This window comes from Martes martes (genome assembly GCF_963455335.1).
Source record: "Martes martes genome assembly, chromosome: 12".
NCBI lineage: Eukaryota > Metazoa > Chordata > Mammalia > Carnivora > Mustelidae > Martes > Martes martes.
In genome coordinates, this window is record NC_137900.1 from 75,408,556 (window position 1) to 75,420,880 (window position 12,325).

Sequence of the window (12,325 nt, forward strand, 5' to 3'; positions counted from 1 at the left end):
TTCATCATCAAGCTGATGAAGTTCCCACTATTCCTAGTTTACTGAGAGATTTTTATCATGTGTAGGTCTTAGACTCTGTCAAATGCTTTTTCTGCATCTATTGACATGATCTTCTTTAGCTTGTTGATGTAGTAGATTACATTAATTATTTTTGAATGTTGAACCAGCCTTGCATTCCTGAAATAAATCCCATATGGTTGTTTATATATGAATGTTCATGCTCCACCATTTCATATGTTGAAATTCTAATCCCTAAGACAATGGTATTAGGAAATGGGTTCTTCAGGAGGTAATTAGGTCTTGAAGGTGGGGCCCTTGTGATTGGGATTAGTGCCCTTAGTAGAACCTAGTAGAGCTAGCTGGTCCCTTCTACTATGTAAGGACCTGGTGAGTTGGTACCATCTGTGAACCAGAAATCAAGTCCTTACCATATACTAACTCTGTATGTGCCTTGGTCTTGGACTTCCTAGCCTCCAGAACTATGGGAAATAAAGTTTATTGTTTCAAGGCTACCCAGTCTCTGGTACAGAGCATCCCTGATTTAATGATGGTTCAACTTACAATTTTTCAAATTCATGATGGTGTGAAAGTACTAGACATTCAGTAGAAACCACACTTTGAAATTTGAATTTTCATGTTTTCCTGGGTTAGTGGTATGTGGTGTGATACTCTCATGACACTGGTCAGCAGCAGTTAGTCGCAGCTCCTAGTCAGCCACTTGGTCATAAGGGTAAACAACTGATACACTTAACAACCATTTTGTACCCGCACGACCCATCTGTTGTTTACTTTCAGTATAGTATTCAATAAATTACATGAAATATTCAACACTCTTCTTTTTTTTTTTTTTAAGATTTTATTTATTTGACAGAGAGAGAAATCACAAGTAGGCAGAGAGGCAGGCAGAGAGAGGGGGGAAGCAGGCTCCCTGCTGAGCAGAGAGCCCAATGTAGGGCTTGATGTGGGGCTCGATGCGGGGCTCAATTCCAGGACTCAGAGATGGTGACCTGAGCCGAAGGCAGAGGCTTAACTCACTGAGCCACCCAGGCGCCCCTTCAGTACTCTTCTAAAATAGGCTTTGTGCTAGATGATTTTACCCAGCTGCAGGCTAATGTAAGTGTTCTGCGCATGTTTAACACAGGCTACAATACACTAGGGTTTCTCGGGGTTATGGGAATTAAACGCGTTTTTAACTTATGATATTTTCAATTTACAATGGGTTTACTGGGACAACCCCATGGTAAGTTGAGGAAGATCTGTATTTTATTATGGTAGCCTGAACAGACTATGACTGTTGTGGCATATAGTTCTCTTTATACATTGTTGGATTCAATCTACTAATATCTTATTGAGGATTTTTGTATGTATGTTCATGAGAGATACTGGTCTGTAATTTTCTTGCAGTGTCTTTGTCTGGTTTTGGATTAGGGTAATATTGGCTTCATAGAATGAATTAGGAATATTTTCTCTGTCTTCTTTTTTTTTTTTTAAGATTTTAATTTATTTACTTGACAGGCAGAGATCACAAGCAGGCAGAGAGTCAGGAAGAGAGAGAGAGAGAGAGGTAGAAGCAGGCTCCCTGCTGAACAGAGAGCCCGATGCGGGGCTTGATCCCAGGACCCTGGGATCATGACCTGAGCCGAAAGCAGAGGCTTTAACCCACTGAGCCACACAGGCGCCCCTGTTTCTGTCTTCTGAAAGGGAGTAGAGAGAATTGGTCTAATTTCTTAATTATTTATTTATTTATTTTTATTTATTTATTTGACAGAGACACAGTGAGAGAGGGAACACAAGCAAGGGGAGTGGGAGAACCAGGCTTCCTACTGAGCAAGGAGCCCCATGTGGGGCTCCATCCCAGGATCCTGGGATCACGACTGAGCCACCCAGGTGCCCCTAATTTCTTCATTTAAATATTATTTAGCATTCACCAGTAAGGGGCACCTGGGTGGCTCAAATCCGTTGAGTGTCAGCCTTCAGCTTAGGTCATGATCTCAGGGTCCTGGGATTGAGACCTGTGTTGGGCTCCCTCCTCAGTGGAGAATCAGCTTTTCTCTCCCTCTGCCTCCCCCTGCCCCTCCAGAGCTTTCAAGTCCAAGCTGTCTTGTTAGACTTGACCTCCAAATTTTGTATCTGTAGCCTGATCAGACTGTCAAAAATTCTAGGATGTTTCTCACTGTTTGGTTTCTATACTCCTAGACACAAATCAACAATGCCCTAAGAAAGAAAAGTAGTTGAGAATGTAGGAGTCACTTCAGTGTGTTTCCCCTTCTTGCTGAGCTCTTAGACTCTCAATCCTTGGTTGCTCTAGAAGAGCTTTAAACAACCTTTGTTGTTTTATTGTTTTAAATACAACTTCTATAATTCCAGTTCTTAGCAGGAGAGGTAGTTTATTCCTCAAGGTACCCCATCATCGCTGGAAGCCTGCATCATTAAAGAAATTCATCATGATGGATATATCTTAAAAAAATTTTTTTTCTTATTATTATTTTATATTTTTTAAAGGTTTTTATTTATTTATTTGACAGAGTTCACAAGTAGGTAGTGAGGCAGGCAGAGAGAGAGGGGGAAGCCGGCTCCCTGCTGAGCAGAGAGCCCAATGCAGGGCTTGATCCCAGGACCCTGAGATCATGACCTGACCTGAAGGCAGAGGCTTAACCCACTGAGCCACCCAGGCACCCTGGATATATCCTTTAAATGAGATTGAATTTTTAAAAAGTTATTTGTGGTAACAAACACACAAACAACACAATATAAAATTTATCTTCTTAACCACCTTTAAGTAGACAGTTCAGTGGTATTAACTATACTCACATTGTTGTGTGATAGATCTCCAGAACTCTTTCATTGCACCAAACCATAATTCTATACTCATGGAACAACTCCCTATATTCCCCTCCTCCAGTTCCTGGCAACCACATAATACGTTGTTTCCATGATTTTGACAACTCTAGTTATCTCATGTGAGTGGAAGCATAGAGTATTCCAGTAGTCCTTTTGTGATTGGTCTGCTTTACTCAGCAGAATGTCCTCTATGTTCATCCATGTTGTGGCATATGGCAGGATTTCCTTCTTTAATAGAGCAATATAAGATTTCTTAAAGTCTGAATAATATTCGATTGTATGTATATGCCATATTTTGTTTATCCATTCATCCATCTATGGACATTGGGGCCGCTTTCACCTCCTGGCCATTGTGAATATGCTGCAGTGAACATGGGTGTGCGAATATCTCTTCAAGCTCCCGCTTTAACTGCTAGATATATACCCAGAGGTGGGATTTCTGAATTGTAATTTATGGAGTTTTTTTTGTTGTTGTTTTTGAAGAGCCCCCACACTGTTTTCTGGAGTGGCTGCACCATTTACATTTCCACCAGCTGTGCTTCAGGTTCCAATTTCTCCAGGATTACACATTTGAAATGTGTGGCAATTAACTTTTTGGACAGACATTATTTTGTCAAAAATGCTTACATAGATTTTTTTTTTTTTTTTTTGTAGGTCAGTCTAGACCAGAAGGAGTGTTGACAAAGCAAGGTGTTAAGAATCCTTTCCTTTTGGGGGCGCCTGGGTGGCTCAGTGGGTTAAAGCCTCTGCCTTCGGCTCGGGTCATCATCCCGGGGTCCTGGGATCGAGCCCCGCATCGGGCTCTCCGCTCCGCGGGGAGCCTGCTTCCTCCTCTCTCTCTCTGCCTGCCTCTCTGCCTACTTGTGATCTCTCTCTCTCTCTCTCTCTGTCAAATAAAATAAAATCTTTAAAAAAAAAAAGAATCCTTTCTTTTTGTTCTGAAATTAGTCTCTTTATCTACCTCACATTCTTCTCTCTCCTCATGTATCGCAAGGGTGAGAGGGACTGAGGTTTCCTTGTCACAGTGGGGTGAGGTCAGGATGTAAGCACCACATTTGGCTAATCAGTCAGATATGCTTTAAATGTTGTTTATTATCACTATTATTATTTTGGAGATACTTAATGCTGTAAGTAGAAAGGGAGTTAAGCATGGAATCTGGTTCCAAACCGCCTGGGATAATCCGGGTTTTCCCAGCTACTGTGTGATATTGGGGCAGATGTCCTAATTCTTCTGTGCCTCAGTTTCCTTATCCATAAATTGGCGATGCTAACAACACCCACTGCAGAGTTCTTGGCATTAAATAAATTAATATTCCCGGTCACATACAGTAAGTACTATAAAAGTGTTTGCTAGATAAAGTAAAGGTGGAGGGAGCCTGCCTTACCTCTGTGATACCGAGGTGTTCTTGTATGCCTCCCTGGTCCTAGTATGTTTTAGGTGTCATTAAACTGCCCTCTCTGTCTCTCTGGGATGGATGCGAGTGTTGTAGTTGGATGGGGAACTTCCACTGGGCAGCGGAGACTGTGGGTTGTGTCAGTAGGAAGTGTTTCTGTACATGCCTGGGTGTAGAGGTGACTCGACTCGGTGCGTTAAAGCAGGTGTTATACACCAGACGAACGGAGCAGATTCTTGCAAGGTGTGCTCCCTGCGTTCAGGTGAAGCTCTGCGGAGCTCCAAAGGGGCAGCAGGGGCAGCAGGGACCGCGGGCCACGGCGCGCGGCAGGACGGAGTGCTGCCCACTTCAGAACGTCGCGGGGACCGTGGGTTCCACACCTGTCTGCGCCCAGAAACCGAGCTCGTGCGTGCCGGTGTGTGCTAGGAAGGTCGGTCCACACCACCTCCGGACAGCGACGACCGCGAGCTCGGAGCGCTTCGTAGGAGGTGTCGTTACACACTTCCTGTGGGTCTCGCGGACCGCGGCGCGTTTCCGGTGCCGGCTGGAGCCCGGGGTCCGAGCCCCCGCCCCGTTCGCCGGCCCCGCCCCGCCTGCGCCCCGCCCCCCGCCCGCCGCGCTCCGAGCCGGGCGCGCGGAGCCCGGGGCGCACGGAGCGGCGCGCGCCGGTCGGCAGAGCCAGGCTGGCGCCCCCGTCCCCCCGCCCCGCGCCTCCGTCCGCCTCCCGCCCGGCGCCTTCCCCGCTCTTCTTACCTTCGCTCTCCGGCCCTCCGGCCGCTTTCCTCCCTCCCCTTGGTCCCGCCCCGTCCAGCCCGGGCTGCCCGGCTCCCGCAGGCCCCCCCGCCGCCCGCGTTCCTATGGACAGACGCACAGACACCTGCAGGTGGGTGAGAGCCCGCGCGCGGGGCGGGGACTAGCGCGCCGACGCTGCGACCTGGGCCGGGGAGCCCCTTTGTGTGGGGGGCGGCCGCGCTGGGGTCCGCGCTGCCGCCCCTTCGGCAGCCGAGCAGTGACCCGGCTGAACCCTCTTTTGTCTCCTCTGGGGGGGGCGGGGTGGGAAGGCCGAGAGTCAGGGCAGCGACTCGGGCGCCTGGCCGTCGCCGACGACGGGCTTGGGGGCCAGAGGGGGTGAGACCCCGGGCGGCCGCAGGGGCTCCCGGAGCGAGCACGGGCGGCCGCGGCTCTGGTCAGCCTCGGTGGGGCCGGCCCGCCGCCCAGCATCTCCTGTCGCCGCCGCGGGCGCGCTGCGTGGGTCTGGCTCGCCTGCTCCTGCTCTCGGGTCTGTTTGGAGGTGGGAAGGAGGGCGGGAAGGAGAAAGAAAAGATCTGCGCTCTTAGTTTCCAAGTCTTGAGATGGTTGTGGAGAGAGGCAGAGAGGTGCTTCGGGTCTTTGCCCGACTTGTTTCCCTCGCGAGAGGCACGCTGAGGTGCGTGTGGGGCGTGTGTGGAGGAACGTGCATCACTCTGGTCCCTTATTTATTGTTTCTAACGGAGGAGGGCTTTCTCCGGAGGGCTCTTCCGCCCCCTCCCCCATCTGAGGCTGCGCACAGTGATTTGTGTTTGTTATCAAATACATCGACAAATGTATTCCCCTGGGCGCGAGCAGGCTGGGCTGACCAAAAGCCAACCCAAATCACAGACCGTTTCTGGTTTCAGGTGGCTTTTCTCCTTATTTTAAGGTTAGGTAGGGACTTACAGGCAAATCAAAGATGAACATGGCTGTGATTTTTACAAAATTTGTTTTACATATATACACATATTTTAAAGTTTGGTGGTAAAGTTTTATTTTCGAGACTCTTTAGGATTAGCATGACAGAATCTTCTACCTTTAAGTAAACAGTTAACAAGCGACAGTGACAGCTTCCACGGTGGAGGTTAAATTGGCGTGCAATAAATATCTAGCTTTCCGTTGAGGCGAAAACCATTATTTTTGCTGGTTTAAAATATGAGGTCTTCCACAGCATATGGGGAGAACGTGAATGTGAGAACAGATTTTCCTCCCTGTGATTGTGCTTTCCCTCTTTTGGTCTGTTTTTATGTATTCTCTCTCTCTCTATAAAACCCAACGATTGGGTTGTATGTGTTGAATATAGCTTTTTGAAAAGTACTGTAGGTGATATTTCTGAATTATATTATTTATCTGGGTGAGTTTCCTATGAAGAGTTGATATGTATTTGTAGATATTCAAATTATAAGTGAAGTTGAATAGGCGACCAGAAACTTAATTTTACAGATTCAGATTTTTAATGCAGGTACGGATTTTTATCTTTGTATTATTCTCAACCTAGTGCTCACTTCTGGAGACGACTTTTTTTTTCCCCCCTAGTGTGTGAGAATCCATATTGACAAATTTAAATCTGATGGTTATCAAGAAGATTAAAAAAATACTTTTGGGTGCTCAGTTATATGTACAGCTGTATGCAGAAAACAGAGGCTTTCTTAAACATCTGAACTTAAAGGAAAAACATTGTGGTGGAAAACAATTTATTTAAATCTTCATCAAGTAAGATGTAGAAATTCATCAGAAAGCAATGTACAATTTTAATGCAGTTTTAATTAGGCAAACTGATTTTTGTCATTATAAAGAGACAGTTTTAGTGTGCCGAAAAGAGTAGTCTTTTTCTAGGAGAAAAAATTAGCCTAGATTCTTGCCCTAGTTACATTAACAGACTATTGTTATTGCATGCCTAATTTTGTAAATATCTGGAGTGTACATTTTTGTACCCTTAAAACCTAGAAGAGACTACATCTAACATTAATCTCACTAGTCCCTTTGACTCGATCAAATTTTATTCTTGCTTTGACTCCCTGTCCAGATTAGTTAAACGAATTTAGACTGCATAGGGCTTAGTGCAAGGCGCTAGTAGGCCCTTGAGGAAGGTTCCTCTTTCTTTTTCGATAAGGATGGCCCAAGGAGCATAGGTATTGAAATTTGTTCAGGCTTTATTAGGAATGGTGGGATGGAGTTCAAAAACACCGGCAGAGTTTCAGCTATTAGATTACAAACTCATTTTCAGTTCTTAGAAGTTTTAAAAAAGATAAGCTAAGAACTTGAATTATTTGTTTGTGTATTTATAGGACTGTCAGTCAGAGGAATAAGGTTTAAAAAGAGTCACTGTGTAAATTAAATATTAAGAGTGTGGCCTGCGTTGAGAATTGCTTGGCAACTTGTGGTTATGCGTAACAGTTTTCTGGGATTGGCAGTGTAGCGTCTTCATCTGGGGTGGCTAAAAGATAACAGCTAGTTTTTTTCCATTTTGTTTTTATTTTTGGCTCTGATATGTGGATATTAATTTTTTTGTATAATTAACATTAATATTTTCGTGTAATCAGAAACAGTCCAGAGAACCTTACATATTTTCAACTGATTTCTCTTCTGGTTTGTTGGTGTTTAGGAGGGCGTATAAATTATTTTGCTCTCTTAATGACTGAATTTTTTTTCTGATGTTTTTGATACGACAAATGTTACTGCCAGATATTTTGAATTTGTAAAGTTGGATTTTAAATGTAGCTGAGCAGTATAAACTGACGTTGGCCAGTTTCTTTTTTTTAAACAACACTAAGCTGTCCAGTTAAATTTGATAGGCTAGAATATCCAAAGACTTTTCCTGCTTGTTAGTTATCAGTGTGGTACCATGAAAGGAAACTCAAAATGGCCACTTTAGGTTACCTGGAACCCTCAAAGGACTAGTATTATCATTAGTAATAACCAAATGAAAAGCTGAAAAGTAACAGTTTTATTCTTTGTTATAGACCTGTGACTTTCAAATACTTCTTTTTCATGAAATTTTTTTTAGCCTGGTATAGAAGCAGGTCTGACTGTGAGAAGTATGGACAGTGACCTCTCATTCCAGCCTTTATCGTTCTGCATTGTTTAAGAACAGCACAAACCCATGCTGCTCTTGGAAAATGCAGAATTCATTCTTGGATTAATATTCTGCTACCAGATGTACAAGGCTGGCTCTGAAGAAGCTTTTTCTCTTAAATACTGTCAAAAATAGAGAAGCTGAAGATTGGAGAGAAGCCATTTATTTTGAACAGTTTATTTTCTGACAGTTTGTGTTTGTAAAGAAACCTGCTCATAATATTTACTTAAGAGATCTACATAGTTGCCCGAAGAAGCCCCACAGGTTTCTTTTTTTCCTTTAAAAAAGTTTCCATAGAGCTTAACTCTTACGTGATACTTCTTGACTTGGCTTCTGATTAGTTGATTTATGGACTTTATTTACCAGCATGAGTGGAGGATTCTTTTGCTGTACAGAAATTGCACTCTGCCTGTGCTCTGGTCTGTTTCCTAGGTAACAAATGTACTGCATAGATTCCATAATGAGGACTGTGGTTGGCTAGTTACAGTGTAAATTCTGTTGTTTGGTAAAGCTTAGTCTCAAATTCAAATAAAGGTCAAGAAACCAAAAGTACTCAAGATGTGAATTTTTGAATTTTATTTTGTATCCAGTGTCAACAAGTTTAATACCCTTTTCTGGGGAAAGGCAAATTATGCGCAGTATTCAAGTGTATTTTGTAAAGTCTTAAACAGTTGGAGGGCTTTTGACCATTCCGTATTTGTAATACCAGTGGCTCTAGTGCCAAGAAAATGTATTTCAAAACACTTTATCATACTTCAATATAGAAAGCAAAGGGATATTGTCTAGGATGTCAATAACCTGCTTTTTTGTATTGGAAGAAAAGTAACATCATATATATTGCTAAAGATAAATTGTGAAATACAACTTTTAGGGGTGCCTGGGTGGCACAGTTGGTTGAGCATCAGATTCTTGGTCTCTTCTCAGGACTTGATCTCAGTGAGTTTGGGCCCTGCATCGGGCTCTGTACTGGGTGTGGAGCCTGCTTAAAAAAAAAAGTAAGAAAGAAAAAACAGAAATAGAACTATAAAAAACTTTAAGAAGATATTAAAACATTTAAGAAACTTTTAAAAACATTAAAAGTCTTGGGACACCTGGGTGGCTCAGTCAGTTAAGCGTTTGCCTTTGGGGCATGTTCCCAGGGTTCTGGGATGGAGTCCTGCATGGGCTCTTTGCTTAGCAAGGAGCCTGCCTTCTGCCTCTGCCACTCCCCCTGCTCGTGCTCATTCTTTCTCTGACAAATAAAATCTTAAAGAAAAAAGAAAAGTCTTACTGTAAAATGATGCATTTATACTCTAGCTATTTTCTCTCTTATCTGCCTGAATTTTGGCCTGCTGAGCACTAGGAAGCAAGTCTCTCTTAGATAGCTACAAATTGGAGAATAGCTTTCCACTCCCCCTTACTCTTCCTCTTGAAATCTTGGCTTCTATAGCTCTAGGTGCAGGGCAAGAAATAATGTATGTGCAATCGCTAGTAATTATTACCTGTTTGTTAAAAAAAAATTACAGTGAACCAGAATTCTATTAATACCCATTGAAATATCTTTTCATTTGATGACTAAAAATGTTTTAGTTTTTTGACCATCAGGGATTCTGTTAGGTGAAAAAAATTTTTTTAAAAACTTTATTTATTTATTTGAGAGAGAGAGAGAGAATCTTCAAGGCAACTCCCTGCTGGGTGCAGAGTATGATGTTGGGCTTGATACTAGGACCCTGAGATCATGACCTGAGCAGAAACCAAGAGTTGAATGCTCAACTGACTGAGTCACCCAGGCGCCCCTGAAAAAAAAATTTTTTTTAAGCTAATTTGAGGAGTGCCTGGCTGGCTCAGTTGGTAGAGCATGTGGTTCTTGCTCTGGGGGTTGTGAGTTCGAGGGGTGTAAAGCTTACTTTAAAAAAGTTGGGGGAGGGGGCGCCTGGGTGGCTCCGTGGGTTCTGCCTTTGGCTCAGGTCATGATCTCTGAGTCCTGGGATCGAGCCCTAGATGGGGCTCTCTGCTCAGCAGGGAGCCTGCTTCCTCGCCTCCCTTCTCTGCCTGCCTCTCTGCCTACTTGTGATCTCTCTCTCTGTCAAATAAATAAATAAAATCTTTTAAAAAAAAAGTTGGGGTGCCTGGGTGGCTCAGGCCGTTGGACGTCTTCCTTTGGCTCAGGTCATGATCTCACGGTCCTGGGATTGAGTCTCCTGTGCTGGGCTGTCTGCTCAGCAGGGGGCCTGCTTCACCCTCTCCCTCTGGCTACCACTCCTCCTTGTGCTCTCTGCCAAATAAATAAAATCTTGGGGAAAAAAAAATAATTTAAATTCTAAAAAATTATGCAAAGTTACTTCAATTACTTTCCCTTGCTTAGCAGGATTGGTTTTGGATTATTTATTTACCTTTTTAATTAATTTTAATTTCAGGAATAGGATATATCTTGTTTGGGTTTTCTTTCTTCTTGGTTTTCATCAAAACTGACAAGTACTTTAAACCTTTCTGGCCTTTTCACATTGAAAATATTGTGCCCCTTCAGTTTTCCCTTGTAATTATTTTCCTTGTAAGTATTTACTCTTTAAAAGAATTTTTTTTTTTTTTTTAAGTGGGATCCACACCCATGGTGGGGCTTGAACTCATGAGCCTGAAATCAAGAGTTGCATGCTGTGCCAACTGAGCCAGCCAGGCACCCCTATTTAGAAATTTTTTAATCATTGCATTATTTAAGACATAATCACCACATATCAAAAGCTCTACTTTTCTGAGACTTCATACTTCTGGGACAGAGTTAACAATATTGTCAACTCCTACCCAGCCAGAACAACTTCCTCTCCCCAGTCAGTATTAGTTATTAAGGGCTGTCATAACAAAGTATGACAGACTGGATGCCTTAAATAACAAAATTTTCTCAAAGCCTGGAGGCTAGAAATCCCAGATCAAGATGGTGGCGGAGTTGGGTTCTTCTGAGTCCCCTTTGGCTTTCAATTTCAGTCTTCCTCAGATGTTTTCACTATGTACCTGTGCCCTCTTCTCATAAGATATCTATCCATAGCTTTAGAACTCACCCAAATGACCTTGTTTTACCTTAATTACCTCTTTAAAGACCCTATCTCCAAATATTGTCTCATTTTGAAGTACTGGCTATTAGGAACTCAGTGTATTAATTGGGGGGGGGCAGTACAGCTCATATTTGTCTGCTCATTGTCTTTCATACATACAGACATACTTCACTACGTATGTGTGATATATTCGAGCCCCTAGACTACTTGATTCCTACCCCCTAAGATTTCTCAGTTCTGTTTGCCCCCATAGGAAACACATATTATTCTGTCACCTTTGCCAATCATTAGTCTTGGTTCTCCAGTTAAATTTATTTAGTGCACAACACCAGTCCTTATGCTGAGACTTCTGTAGTCGCGTTTGATAGTCTGAAGCTCTTTGAATCCTCATAAATGGCTCATGTGAATACTGTGTCCTGTCTTTCATGTTTAAAACTGTTTATCTGTGGTTTTATACTTGAAGGGCAGTGTGCCTGAATATAAGTACTTGGCTCACATTTTTGTTCTCAAGTTTCCTAAATATGTTACTTTGTGGTAGATTTGGCAGACCTTTTCTGTGAAAGGCCAAATAGCAATTATTTTAGGCTTTGTGGAACATGCCACTGCAGCGCAAAAGCAGCCATATAGAGTATGTAAATGAACAAGCATAATTGCGTTTAGTAAAACTTTATTTACAGAACCAGATAGTGGGCTCGATTTGGTGCACAAGCCATAGTTGGCTGAGTCCTACCCATTTTTTTTTTTTTTTTAAGATTTTTATTTATTTATTTAAAGGAGTAAGCATGCATGAGAGAGCATGAACAGGGGGATGGGCAGAGGGAGAAGCAGACTCCCTCTTGAGCAGGGAGCCTCATGTGGGGCTCTGTACCGGGACCCTGAGATCGTGACTTGAGACAAAGGCAAATGCATAACCAGCTGAGCCACCCAGGTGCCCCAGAGTCCTATTCTATTTTGTAATTCTGTATTGTATTCTGGTAAAAAATGTTACTGTCAGAGTCTAATACCACTTTGATCTTCTTTTCTCTTTAAGTGACTTTATCGTTCTCTTAGATGCCCAAAGACTTTTTTCTTCATCTTTAAAAGCTAGTAATTTTGCTAGAGCATCTATTAAGTGTTGGCTCTTCTCTGTTAATTTTTCCAGATTCACAACGTGGATTTTATAATGTTGGCTTAAGTATTTTTTCTTAAATATTTTCATC

General features: G+C 42.9%; 1 protein-coding gene across 1 annotated transcript in view; it reads left to right on the plus strand.

Annotated features, from left to right (window-relative positions):
- The first annotated feature begins 4,853 nt into the window (after positions 1–4,853).
- The window catches only part of KIAA1958, a 161,789-nt gene continuing 154,317 nt past the window's right edge, over positions 4,854–12,325 (plus strand). The window contains exon 1 of the mRNA XM_080820157.1: positions 4,854–5,118. The gene's annotated coding sequence lies outside the window, so the exon portion shown is untranslated. The remainder of the gene's footprint in view (positions 5,119–12,325) is intronic.